The 14,834-nt window shown below is 44.6% G+C and overlaps 1 long non-coding RNA gene across 5 annotated transcripts in view; it reads right to left on the reverse strand.

Moving 5' to 3' along the window:
- Positions 1-864: 864 nt before the first annotated feature.
- Positions 865-14,834, reverse strand: part of LOC111768869 (uncharacterized) — a 48,288-nt gene continuing 34,318 nt past the window's right edge. For all 5 annotated transcript variants that reach the window (XR_011440537.1, XR_011440541.1, XR_011440536.1 and 2 more), the window contains 3 exons: positions 3,805-3,913; positions 3,069-3,175; positions 865-1,200 (listed from right to left, as the gene is read on the reverse strand). This is a non-coding gene — a long non-coding RNA (uncharacterized lncRNA). The remainder of the gene's footprint in view (positions 1,201-3,068; positions 3,176-3,804; positions 3,914-14,834) is intronic.

Genomic DNA, 14,834 nt, shown 5'->3' on the forward strand with positions numbered 1-14,834 from the left:
TCTGAAGCTAGGTATATCTATTATATAAACTCTTAGGTACTCTTTGTCAGGAGACAAATGTACTTGGGGATTATATGCTCTGTCCTCTGCTTATTCCCGGGAACAGGGAACCCTGAGGAGCAGAGTGCCCCCAACACCAGAGAGCCTGTGCCCTCCCAGGTGCCAGAATCTATAACAATAATTTCCTCATGGCTCAATCATATGGTTGTTGGCAGGAGGCCTCAGTTCCTCACCGCAGGGGCCTCTCCTTAAGTCTACTTGAGTGTCCTCACAACACAGCAGCTGGCTTCCCCCAGAGCAGGTGGCCCAAGAAAGCATGAAAGAGGAGAAAGACTCAACACCATTCAAGTCCTAATGGCAGACATCACAAATCATCACTTCTGCCCCATTCCATGCTTTAAAAGCAGGTCACTAACTATACCCTACCCTTACGGTGAGGGGAATTAGGCTCCACTTCTTGAAGGAAGTAGTATAAACAACTGTGGACATATTTCCAAACCACTACATATCTGGAGAAGGAGATTTCCCAAATCAACAATGATAGGTACTTCTGAGGAAGGGAGTAGACCGGAGGAGTTAAGTAAAAAGAGGTTTTTGTTTTTCCTCTGTTTTTAAATAATAAGAGTGTATTCTTTTCCTACTTTTCTAATTACAAAATAGAAATGTTATTGACTATTGAAAATGTGGCAATCAGTGAAACTGGGTAGGAAGTCAGATGGGGCAAACCTTGACTTCAAGCCCATCTCTGTCATCATTTCTCCTGCCTGTCCCCACCCAACTAGACACAAGGAAACAAGGAACAAAAGGATTATTGCTAAGAGCTTCTCGGAGGAGTCATCATTTTCCTACCACGTAAACAAGGAGTCAGATGACTGCACTTTATTGAGAAGTGAAAGGTTGGGAAAAACATTAGAACCATTAGTCTGTTTCCTGCATCCCCATTTTTCATCCACAATTTCATTTAATGTGGAAATCATCTTATTAGCTTTGATGACTTGATTACAGTCTCTGGCTGTGGCATAGATATCCCAGGGAAAGTGTCCAAGAGGGCAGATCTGGGGGATTCTATATCCTTGTGGTCCCCCTCAGTTGGGGCCCTTGGGCCCACTCCTTTCTCGTATACCACGTAGACTTCCATTCTCCAACACCCAGGGCCAGCTCCAGTATCTCCAGGCAGGTATGGGAATCCTGTGGGAGGATCTGTCAATGTCCAAGCAGAGAAATCACACAGCAGCTGGGTAGGGGCTGTCTCTCTTTTTTTTTTTTTTTTTAATTTTTTTTCATGGCATTAATCTTTATTTGTTTTTTTGTGTTTTTTTAATTTTTATTTTTTTCGGATGCACATCATATTTCGAATTCTGTATACATTACATCATGTTCACCACCCGAACACTAATTATAGTGCATCCCCTCACATGTGACCCTAATCACCCCTTTTGCCCTCCCCCCTCCCCCCTTCCCCAATGGTAACCACCAGTCCAATCTCCAATGCTATGTGGTGGGGGTTTTTTGTCGTTTTTATCTTCTACTTATGAGTGAGATCATACGGTATTTGACTTTCTCCCTCTGACTTATTTCACTCAGCATAATACCCTCAAGGTCCATCCATGTTGTCACTCTTGGGGCCTGGTGGCCTATTAGGAATTACTTTCTCTCCTGGGAGTCAAGATGTCTCCACCCTTCCTATGCCTTTGCTGACCCCTTCAGGCAAGGGAAGGAACTTCAACTACGTCCACACCTGCATAGCATTCCCATCTCCCCAGGCCTCCGTATCTGCCTTACCTGACCTTTTGCATGGGAGAGACAGCCGGAGTCCCCAGGCTCCATGCTGCATGGAGGAAACCCAGCAAGAACAAACAGGACCTTCTCCTCTGCCTATAGGAAAGTACTTTTTCACGTGGCCCTTGCCCTTCATTTTACAGACTAAGAACTATCCTGTGGACCCCAAAGGCGTTGCTAGATGTACCCAAGCTTCAACCAGTAATTATCACTATTCTAGATTCTAGTGTTGCATTTGTCATTTGTTTGTGACTCTCTCCCTTGTGTAGGAGATCATAACCTGGAGAACTACCAGTTTAGAAACATTTTTGGATGGGGCAAGGCTGCTTCCACAAATTGGTCCTCCTGCTGGTGTAGACGAGAGTTCAGACACAAGGCAGCCACCCAGGGCGGCAGCAAGAGTATTGCTCTGCTTCCATCTGTTGCACCTGGGGGCTTCTTAAGAGGAAAATTCTCTTTCTGACTCCATCCTCCAGCATAACACACCCTATCCCCAGGCTCCTCACTCTTCCAAGAAAGCTCACGAAGGCTGGGGTCACCAGTCAGCGAAACCCACGGTCCATCCTCCTTTAGGAATGAGAACCCCATCTCAGCAGCTTCTCTAGAAGTTTCTCTACCTATGGGCCCTGATGTTTGCTCTCTACAGAGTAATCGGGTGGTGAGGATTTTCCCAGCACCTCGCTGGTCAGACCAGCAGAGAGAGTGTTATAAAGGGAAATGTGATTAGAGATGAGTTAACAAAGGGCAGATTGAAGCCTGGAAGATAGGGATTAGCTTTGAGCAAAATGACAACATTTGTCTGATGCTCATCCTTTCTCCAGCCGCTCAAGCCCTCTCTTCATGTGAGAATGGGCTCGAATGTTTAGGCTGTGACACTGGGGATGCCTTATAATTCTGCACAGGAAGTAATACAGTCAATGATTTCTGCACAGTGAGCTTTTTCAGGTATATCCAACCTCAAAGTTGTTCTCTTCTCTTCCAGAGCCAGGGCTACTTCTAAATATCTCAGTGCACATCAGACGGACATAAGCTATTCCCAGACAGTAAGCAATAAGCATTTTTGCAGAGCGAACAATATAACTTCCGAGGCAGGCTCAGTAATGGCCCCTGAAGATATCTAGCTACTAATCCCAAGAACCTGAGAATGTTTCCATACATGACAACAAGCACATTGCACATGTGATTATGTTAAGGATCTTAAAATGGGGAGATTATCTTGGGTTATCTGGGTGGGTCTTAAATGTAATCACAAGTATACTTATAAGAGACAGGCAGAGAGAGCTCTTTACCACAAAGAGGAGAAGGTGATGTGATGATGGAAGAAGAGGTTGGAGTGACGCCTTTTGAAGGTGGAGGAAGGGGCCACAAGCCAAGGAATACAGGCGGCCACCAGAAGCTGAAAAATACAAGGAAATGGAGTCTCCTCTGAGAACCTCCAAAAGGAACCAGTCCTACCAACACCTTGACTTTAGCCCAGTGAGACTGATCTTGGACTTCTGACCCCCAGAACTACACGAGAATAGATTTGTATTGTTTTGGGCCACTGAGTTTATGGTAATTTGTTATGGCAGCAACGGGAAACTAACGTACCATCTTGAAGCCCACCATCGTGTGTCATTTTTGACAGCTTTATTGAAGTATCACTGACACACAATAACTGCACGTGTTTATAGTGCACAATCTGGTAAGTTTTGACATATGTATACACCCATGAAACCATCATCACAATCAAGATAGTGAACATATTCATTTACCTCCAAATGGTACCTCTGTAATCCTCACCTCCTGCCCTCCCAGAGCCCCTCACCTTCAGGTGACCACTGATCTGTTTTTCTGTCACTATAGACTAGTTGGTTTCATATAGATGGAATCATGCAGTATGCACTCTTTTTCATCTGGCTTCTTTCGCTCAACCTAGCTATTTTGAGATTCATCTATGCTGTGTACATATCAATAATTTATTCCTTTACAGTGTTAAGTAGCATTCCATCACATAGACATACTACAATTTGTTTATACGCTCACCTGGTGCTGGACATTTGAGTTATTTCCACTTTTTGGCTATTATAAACAAAGCTGCTATGAATATTCACGTAAAAGTCTTCACATGCTTTCAGTTTTCTTGGGTAAATACCTACGAAATAAAAATAAAAAATCTTTAAAAAAAAAAAAAGGGGGGCTGGCCCTGTGGTCGAGTGGTTAAGTTCGCGCGCTCCGCTGCAGGCAGCCCAGTGTTTCGTAGGTTCGAATCCTGGGCACGGACATGGCACTGCTCATCAAACCACGCTGAGGCAGCGTCCCACATGCCACAACTAGAAGGACCCACAACGAAGAATATACAACTATGTACTGGGGGGCTTTGGGGAGGAAAAGGAAAAAAATAAAAATAAAAAATCTTTAAAAAAAAAAATACCTGCAAGTGGAATGGCTAGATCATATGATAGATGTGTGTTTCACTTTTTAAGAAACTGCCAAACCATTTCCCAACGTGGTTGTACCATTTTCACTCCCAACAGCAATAATGGCTTGCTTTTACATTTTCCAAACTATTTAAGTTTTTCATTAAGTGGAGCTCATCTCCACCCCTAAATAAGGTAAATAAAAGCAGTATTACTGTAATGAAAAGCATGAATATAGATGATAGAAAAATAGAAAATGAGGATCAGAGAGAGGAGATAGAGATAGAAAGAAAAAATGGTAGTCAGAAGGAAGAGATTAGAAAAGAGGAAATGAACAATGGAGGATAAGAGAGAGAACAAAAAAAAAAGGGAGAAAAGATGAGAGAGAAATGCAAGAAAGGGTGTCAGAGACCCAGCTAGAAACAGATGGCTTATGGAAATCAGGCTATTTGAGATTTTAATAAAGGGACTATTTACGAAGGCAGGCGCAGGGCTTATGAAACCAACAATGGATACTGCATGCCTTGGTTACTACCTCTAGGCCTGAAGGGTCTCAGGAAAGGGAGATTCTGGGCACCCAGAGAGAGTAGCAACATGAAAAAGGCCACCCATCCCTTTTAAACTAGAAGAGAATGAGCCCCTGGAATAAACACCCCCACCTCCCTCTGAACCCCCATCTCCATCTCTGCTGATGATTATATTAGCCAAACCCAACCAGAAGCCAGAAGGCATCAGAGGGTATGTTAATGACGTCCAAATGGGCCAGACTCCCTGACTAGGAGTGGATGGGTGGAAAGTGGGTCTAGAGGGGCAAAAAGAAGACACCCAGTACAGGAGCCAGCAAAGGAAAGGGATAAAGAGCTAAGCTGTTTTTCCATCTGCCTCTATTAATGACATGAAAAGATTGAGAAAACAATACATAGCAATTTAGAAACTGGCCAAGGGAAGGCAGCGCCTTGTGATGTGCAGGGCTCTGCACCAGAATTTTTATTACAATTGGGCTGCACAGTTTTGAGATCTATTTTGAAAGAGTTATTAAATCGAGCTTTGAAAACAAACAAAATGATTAATTCTAAAACTGCTGCTGTTCCAGATCTTATCCTGATTGCATCCTCACTAAAAAGGGAAAAACTCTTCTAAACCATGAAACAGGGTGTCGGTGGATTTGCGTGAATGTGCAGTAAGGATGTAGGTGTCTGTGGCAAGTAGGCTAGAGTCTGAAGACACTGGAGAAGCTTAATGGGAAAGACACAAGTTGTCTTTAAACCTTAGAGGGGATGCAGAAGTTTTAGTAGGAAAAGTTCTCTTGGCAGATGGTTATTCTTCTTCGTCAGATGACCTGCGTATTTTAGGGTGAATCATCTCCATTTTACTCCTTTCAACATGAGGACTGCTTGTGAAAGGACAAGATGATCAAGAGAAGAACTCAAGCATCTGTCACATCCACTAGAAGAGCTGGACGCTTCCTCTTCATCCTTTAAAAAAAACTCATAAAACCCTAAACTTATCTCCCTTAAATTATATCTATATTCCATCCTTTATGGACTCTTTTGGGTCTCCATAAACAAGTCATTTATAATAAGGTATTTTTAGAACACTTTTTAATCTCAAGTGGGAAAACCAAGGTATTTTTCTCATAGATTTTAAGAAAAATTGAAGGTATGAACATATCAGTGCCTGATATGGATGAATTCACCAGCAGCTTTTTACAAAGCGGACACTGAATGATTAGTAGTAATGTTATCATCTAGCTATTCAGTCCATTTCCCTTTGATTAGAGCTTTCGGGTGATCTGGATTCTTTATTCTCTTTGCTCAGAACCTCTGAAGGAGAAAGTTAAGAAAAGTTGAGCTTATTGCTATTAATTGCTTCTTCCCATTCCTGCAGTCTAAGACTCTGATGAGGTGTTTGAAAAGGACAAGTAGTTTGCTATTGGTCCACAGATTGGGAGAGGTGGAAAGATAGTCAACAAAATTTTCTGTACATTTGCTCACAAATGAGAACCTATTCAAGGGTAGAGTGGAAAGGACAGTTAAATATGAGGTCAGGAGTTTGGTATTTTATTCCACTTATTTTACTAACTAACCTAATTCCTCTGTGTCTACTTCCTATAGCTTTCCAACAGAATGATTATACAGAGCAAGACTAACCCACCTGACAGAGGGCATAAGATCATTCAACAGAAACAGCCCTGGGGTAGCTCCAGCCCAGGACAGATTTAATGGTATACACAGAAAGTGTCACAAAATGCAGGTAGGGAACAGCCGAGGACAGCACAGCAGTGAACAGAAAAGGAGAGAAGACAGCAGGAAGGAGCAGAGCACCGAAGGCTCAGCACAGAACAGCGGCACTGGCAGAATCACCACCCGACGCGGAGCCAGGAACCATCCCCAGGTAGTAAATGAGCAGCAGGCATTTGGTAGAACGTCTTCGAGTCTCCCTAGGAATGCAACTGACAAGGACTCTAGAAAAGCAAATTTCAAGCAAGTGCGTAAACAAAGGCCCTGTCTTCCTCTGCTAGGGCTGCCGCAACAAACATATCACAGATTGGGTGGCTTAAACCACAGAAATTTATTTCTCACAGTTCTAGAGGCTGGAAGTCAGAGGTCAGGGTGTTGGAAGGTCTGGTTTCTCCTGAGACCTCTCTCTCATTGGCTTGTAGACGGCCATCTTCTCACTGTGTCCCCACATGGTCTTTTCCCGGTGCTCTGGCTCCAGTTTGGAAAACATATCAGAACTCCCTAAATATCATTTAAAGTTCACTATATAAAAGCACGCCCACATCCCCTATATTCTCATGCTATGGTTCAGTAGAGTTTGTCTGGTCTTTGGCTGGGCTCCTGGCACAGAGCTTCTAAAATCCTTGGAATTTCCCAAGTGATAGACGTGCATTTGTTATTCATGAGACCCTGGATCACACCTGAGTTTATGCTGATGAGATGACTCAGGGGGCTCCTAGATGGCTTCAGGATGGTGCTGGTCCCCAGAAAGACCGACCACCTGATTAGAAGGTTGTGACTTTGAGCAACAGCTCCCACAGGGTGGGGAGGAGGGTTGGATATTGCAGTCAGTCACTTGGTCAAAGCTTTAATCAGTCATAGCAACGTAATGAAACCCCAATAAAAACTGGACGTCGAAGCTCAGGGGCGCTTCCTGGTTGGTGAACACATGGATGTGCTGGGAGAGTGACAGGTCCCGAGAGGGCAGGGAAGCTCCACAGTCGAGACTCTCCCAGACGTTGCACCACGTGTCTCTTCATTTGTCTGGTCCTGTTCTGTATCCTTTATAATAAAATTATAATCATAAATATGGTGCTTTCCTGAGTTCTGCGAGTCATTCTAGCAAATTATCAAACCTGAGAGGGCCGTGGGAGGCTCCCAAATTTGTAGCCAGTTGGTCAAAAGTGCAAGTAGCCTGGGGACCCCCAAAGTGTGCCTGGCATCTGAAGTGGGGGCAGTCTTGTGGAGGACTGAGTTCTCAACTTGTGGGGTCTACACTAGCTTAGGTGGTTAGTAGCAAACTGGATCACAGTACACCAGGTGGTATCAGACCAGTGGGGGCTGAAACAAAATACAGGCCATATTTTGTTTTAGTCATTCTTTTTTGTTTGTTTGTTTTAAAGATCGGCACCTGAGCTAACGTCTTTTGCCAATCTTCCTTTTTTTTGTTTGTTTGTTTGCTTGTTTGTTTTAATTCTTTTCCCCAAAGCCCCCCAGTACATAGTTGTATATTGCAGATGTAGGTCCCACTAGTTCTGCTATGTGGGACACCGCCTCAGCATGGCCTGATGAGCGGTGCCATGTTCGTCCCCAGGATCCGAACCAGCGAAACTCTGGGCTGCCAAGGCAGAGCGCATGAACTTAACCACTAGGCCACAGGGCCGGCCCCGCGTTTTAGTCATTCTTAATCAATTTTAAATCAGAGAAACTTTTGTTAAAGGAAGTTAAAAAGCTTGTCCCAAAACTAGGAAATGAGCAGGTTTAGTCTCATTTGAGAAAAGCCACTGGCTTTGGGCAGCTCAAAATTGAGACCTTGTTACCTGGCGGCCAGGCCTCAGAGGCTCGATGCCATTCAGGCTTTCTTGTTATTAGTCATAACATAACTTGGGGCTGAAATCTTGTTATTCCCATTACTGACCACACTGCAGCCTCTTGTCATTTGCTTCTGAGAAATTTTGCTTTCTCTGGGCCTGAGGGTCTGCACGCTTGTCATTTCAGACCATCCTGCCAGGGATTTCCTTCCCAACAACCAGTGTGGACTCAATGTTTTGGTGACCTTTGAAATGAAACTGCAATTTTTCTTACTTTTTTAAAACTAGCTGCTTACATAAGAATCATTTGTCAACTCTAAAACCCCTCCACTGTCATATCCTTTCTAGACCAGCACATTCCTTACTCTCCCCACTAATAAATTAATAAACCTTGAATTGTGCTTGAGATCAATTCATCTAAGAAATTTTATTGACTATTTTCTAGGAATGACCATTGCAAAACTTCCGGTTAGTAGTAGGCTGGGAGAATAAAACACATCTTTCGGAATGCTGTCGTAATAAGGCTCAATTCAGTCCAGATAGATCACAGGTTATACATTCAATACGCCCAAGCAAGCCACACGAATTAGAAAGATACTGGTATTTTTGATTAATACATCGTTTAACAAATCCTACCATTAAAGGTCTTTAGACCTGTTTAATCATTTGTGTTAGAAATTTGGTTATCAAATATTTCATAACTAGAAGCAAAATCTCATTACAAATGATTCTCAATAATAGTTCTCTTCGAAGTCATCCACAGCAGCAACACTTCTGACCCCAGTAGTAGTCAGTGTAATAGCAACTGTCCAGGAGGAAAATCTCCAGTTGTCCATTCTCTTTATCCCAGATAGAGCTGGGAGAACTCAGCCAGCCATGAAGCAGTGCAATTATCTCCCCCCATCTCTTCGGAGCAAATGCCTTCTCACCACTTTCCTCTCTCCCTCACCACCTCAGACACTCGAATCATTCCTCCCAGAAAAACACACAAAATATAATGTTTTAATGTTTACAAGTTGGAGAAGAAAGGGAATGAGTAGGATAGCGTTCTCCTCCTTGTTCCACCTGGTGCAGAGCTCTTGCTAATCCACTTCAGAGTGTCTAGACTTCATTCTGCTTCATCTCCAGGTTCTACACCCTTCGTCACTGCCGTCATCTGCCTACAGCCGGTTTTGCAAGAACCACAGGGCAGAGCAGGAGCTAGCGGCCCCTCTCCCAGCTTCCTCTGCTACCACCCTTATTTTGTGCCACCAAGACTACGCTTAACTACAGGTTCCCATTCTTCATCCACCTTATCAAGATTTCTAGGTGATCACTAGAAATACATCATTACTATTGTGTTTCTGAGTATACAAGAAAAGAATTATACTCTATATCGAAGAGTAGAAAGAAGAAAGCACATGGCATATATAATTTATACACACACACATTCAGTTTATATATTTTGGCTCTTTTGAGTCTATGTGATTTGGGATTATGCACCTTGTGGCATAACTTTCCACGTTTTTGAAAATATTTTCCCTTACAGACAATATTCAGAGATATTTTCAGGTAGCAGTTACCAGAAAGAAGAAAGTCTGAGTGCTTTAATAAGCACTTATAGTTTTCATCAAAAATTAATGTTTTTTAAATACAACTGGTCCTTATAATTACATAAATGTAGTCACATTAAACCTGGTAATGTCATTATGAGATTTTTTTGATTCCCAATAACTGGACAAACTACAAAGCCAACTAAGTTTTTTAAGAGTTATTTTCATTCCCAGAGAAAGGAAAGGGGGTTAAAAAAAGGATAAAATCTTCTTGGCCACAGCAAGAGCCCAGAGGAACGTTCCACCTGTTTCTTTGCATGAATTTCACCTCAAACACACATACAAAATCTACTTCAAACAAACCTCTACCATTAACTCAAACCTGATCAATAAAGCAGCAGAAGCCTCTGTCCACGCCTTTCAAGGAAAAATGTACCACCATTATTTGGAAGGCCAGGGGGGAAAGAGATCTAAAATTTTTTTCCCCTTGAAAACAGTAAGAAAAATAGATAGCAGTCTTTTAGATTCTGTGGATGGGGCAATATGAGCTGGAATTTACTAGACAAGATCTTCATAAAATCCTCGTGCTATTTCAAATTTCACTTTAGAGCTTTGTTCAATCTGGTGGTAGAAATAATTAAACCACGTGTTAGGAGATGAAACAATAGCTTTTCCTCTGCTGGCTGAAACGGACTTGAATGCAGCTCGCCCCAGGACAGAGGGTGTCTTCTCATCCACAGCGCTCATTTGTTATTTCCACAGGATCTGGAATAAGACGGCACAGTTGTTCTGCAAAGGGCTCAGGATGGGCACCAACCAGGGTCGCTCGGGGCAGATGGAACTCATGGGAGCGGGGTCAGCAGGGCTCGTCCCTGCCCTCCACACCTGTGGAAACGTGTGCTGGGGGCAAGTGGATGGGATGTGCTGTGGAGATGCCCACCCCTTGTACTCTTCCATTTTATGGGATGTGTATGGAAGTGGCCTCACGTGAGGAAATAAACGTTGTAGATATGCACACCAAATAGCACTAATCTTAGGTGCCTACTGTTTAGGGGAATTCTATGAGATGCCTCAGCTTCCAGACTTTGGAGAACTTGGGAGCCCACAGCTCCATAGGACACTGAGTCTGAGAGCTGGCTCATTGCCAGGCCACTTAGAGAGAGGCCGGGGGTCACAGTCATGCACCAGACTGACTGGTCATGCACCAGTCGTGCACCAGGTGTGTCCCGCTTGTCTCCACAACATGCAGCAGTATACAGTTGTATGTACATACATATACAACATACACAAGTATACATTTGTGTGGGGCTTTTTAATTAATAGATTTTATTTTTTAGAGTGATTTTAGGTTCTGGGTGAAAATGATGTGTCAATGTGGGCTCCTCAATTGTAACAAATGTGTCACTCCAGTGGGGGATGTTGATAACGGGGGAGGCTGTGCATGTGTGCCGACAGGGGACATAGGGGGAACCTCTGTATCTTCCACTCAGCTGTGTATTTTTAATGTTTAAATGTAAACAAATTAACTTATACTTGCCTTTTCAGAGACGTCCCATCATACCTATGACTTAAAAATACATGGGTGAAAATTGTAACGTGATTTTTTTTTTAATCCTGCCTTTAAGCTGAAACTACTAGTCCTCTCAAAGACTCAAGAGAGATGATCAGAAGTGTTAACAATGACAGTCTGCTTTCAGGCAAAATTATTGAGAGAAGAAAAAATCATTTACATCCACTGAGCACTGTGTTGTTGTCCTAAACTTTAGCAAATTGGTGCTTTCTCCTATTTTCCTTTCATTTTTTAATAGCTTTGCCAGCACCCCAGCTAGAAATCATAAATTTTCCTTGGCTTGATCTTCACTGTCACTCCTCCAGCCCAGCCAGTCCCCAAATGCTATGATTCTACTTCACAAGTCTCAACTGTCATGTCACCTCCTCTCCAGGCCCTCTTGCCACCTCCATTCACTCTCTCAATGTCCCCACCTGGGCTACTGTGACGGCCTCCTTAGGGGTCTCCCTGATGCCCATCTGTCCTCCACAGCCGCCAGTGCTGGCGTCCATTCCCTTACCAAATGTTGATTTCTTACCTTGAATAAAATTGTATATTTCTTACTGAAGACACAAGGGTAAGCCACTCCCCCTGTTCTCAAGGACCTCCCATCTAAATACACATCCTCTTTTGTCACTCACCTACCTGCAATTCTTCAGGGGATCCCCATCGCCTGTAGGACGAAACCAAAACAGGAGCACAGCACAGTTTGTCATTGTTCATACTCACGGGATCTGGCCACGATCAAGCTGCCCCGTCTCACCCCCCACCATTCCGCCACACACGCCCAGGCTGCGGCCACTCCAGCTGCCTGTAGCCTATCCACCCCTCCAAACTCAGGCAAACCATGTCCTCTACTTCTAGTGAGCTGCCGGAATTTTCCTCAGAACAAATGCAACCTCCCCCCCGCCCCCCGTTCTCCCTCCCCTTGCTCAGCAGATTCCTCCTTCCTCTGGGTCCCCCAGCACTTCATGTATGGCTGTATGATTTCCTGGCAAGTCTGTCTCCCCAACGGACTGCAAACCCTGGAGGACAAGGGCCAAGGTACCTTGTGAGGGGGAAGCAGGCAACTGCATTTACTCAGTGCCTGCTCCCTGCCAGGCCCTTACAGACATCCTATCCAACCCTCCCCACAATCCCTCGTGGCCTGAACCTGTGGACGAAAAGGCAGAACACGAGAAGTGGGGGTTTTCCCGGAGGCAGCCAGCTGGGTACCCACCTCAGGACCCCCAGTCAAAGTTGTGACTTTGGAGAAGGCATCATGGCTGAACGCCTTCCTCTCAAGCTTACAGGCTCAGAAACCTGGTTCTACCAGCACAGAGAGAGCAGGACAATTTCTCAGGGGCAACAGCATCCTGAGCAAGCTCACAGCCTAATGTGGATAAGCCGGAATGCCAAGTGGGTGATTCTCCATAAACAACATGGGTGTGCGTCCAGCACCTGCCACGCATTGAGCATTGAGTGCTCTGACATGGTTTAACCCACTGTCCCTCACAAGAATGAGGCAGGTATTATCAGTATCCTCATTCTATTGTTGAGGAAACTGAGGCACAGGAAGGTCAAGTAACCTGCCCAAGGTCACCAGCCAGGAAGAGACAGAGCCAGAATTTGAACGTGGTTCTGATGTGGATCAAGGCTGCCCCAGGGAGAGAAGCCCAAGGTGTCCTGGCCTACATGCCGATCTATATGACCTGATTCATATCTGAAGTTATACGACCACAGAATAACCAGACCCCACCTGCACTGATACCATTTTAATGACTTTTTACATCATCTTTCTTTGTCTGGTAAAAATAAGTCATGTACCCATGTCTTACAAATTTAGCCCCAACCCTCAACACATTGTAGCTCTTCACTGCCCATGGGTCCTGTCCCCACACCTGCAGCTCTTCACTGCCCACAGGTCCTGTCCCCATGCCTGCAGCTTTTCACTGCCCATGGGTCCTGTCCCCAAGCTGCAGCTCTCACTGCCCATGGGTCCTGTCCCCAAGCTGCAGCTCTCACTGCCCATGGGTCCTGTCCCCAAGCTGCAGCTCTCACTGCCCATGGGTCCTGTCCCCATGCTATTCTCTGAATAAAAGAGCACTACTACCAGACCTTGAGAGTCCAAGACATGTTTCTTTCAATTCCTTGGCTCGCTGAGCCCGCATCAGTTCAGTTCTCTTAACTATTTTGGTAAACAATGAGAAATAATTTCTGAAGGGGAAAGTTATTCTCATCTTCCGATAGCAAGTTTTATCCCTGTGGAGAAGCCAAATAGTACCACAAGAGGGTTACCTGGTGAGCATGTTCCCATGACTCAAGCATCCGATGAGGTCGGAGGAGTCTAATGCATCCCCTTCCACAAAAACACCACACCTGCCCTGGCACCCTCCCCTCAGCAGCTCCTAGACCCATCTAGACACCTGCTACTCTTTCTGGGGGTCTGTGGTTCCTCAGGTCTCATTCTGAGTAACAAGTTAACATCTTCAGCTAATCCTGTTCTTTCTACCTCACCAACTATTTAAGAGAAGGAATCATTAAGATCCACAGCTACCTCAGAACCCTGGCCCAGCCTGGTGTGTCTGCTTCCTCCCCTACTCATGCTGGCCTCAGCAACCCACCCCAGTAGGCTCCCTGTTCCAAGCCTCCCTGGGGTCCCCACCTTTCACCCCAGAGGGTATGGCCAGAATGGTCACCCACTCCACACCATACCCCTCAGTTTCTATCCACACTGTACACAGGAGTGGTCCTGGCCTCCCTTGCTGTGGCAGCCCATGCTTCCCTCTCCTTGTCACCCACAACACCCACTTTTCCTCTGGGGTCTTTGCCACCATCTCTATTCATCTTTTGCATTGCAGTTTCCTGCACTCTTGGCCCTCAACCTCCAAGATTCAGGCTGGTCTCCACCGCTTTGACCAGTCTCCCAGGTAGGGTCATTCCCACCTGTTCCCTTCTTCCTAGCCTCAGCGTGGTCTCCACTCCCCACTACTTCCAATTACTCAGCACACCGATTAAATGTTCTGGATTTTCCAAGACTACATTGATTTCAACTATGCTGTCGCATCATCAGACCATTTGACCCAATTTTTGGACAAGAAATATAGTCAATGTAGATTTATTGCGCCTAGATATCATTTTTGTAATTGGTGCCACATGCGCAGGATATAAAAACAAAATGCATCAAAGGGTATAGAGGGAAAATTGAGTCTCTTCTCAGCCCTGTTCCCCAGGCCCACGGACCCCCAGTTCTCCTACCCAGACACAGCGGCTGCGAGCAGTTTGTTATCCCTTCAGAGAGAGGCCGTGAATCTCTGAGCTGGATGGGACTGGCCGTGCTCCATCAACAGCACTGGCAATTTCCTAACCATTTATATGTTTCAAATTATTTGAAGAAAGAAAATAAAAAAGTTCAACTTCAGTCCCACAGCTAAATTAGCCCATGGTATTTCTCTAAATTGTATTCCAATATTTTACCCACAGGCACACGTTTTCATTGTTTAATCCCGGTGTTGTAAAAAGTCGAGTTCTATTTCCATCGCTAACTTCATACACACATTTCGTTT

The sequence above is a fragment of the Equus caballus genome, chromosome 1, assembly GCF_041296265.1.
Source record: "Equus caballus isolate H_3958 breed thoroughbred chromosome 1, TB-T2T, whole genome shotgun sequence".
NCBI lineage: Eukaryota > Metazoa > Chordata > Mammalia > Perissodactyla > Equidae > Equus > Equus caballus.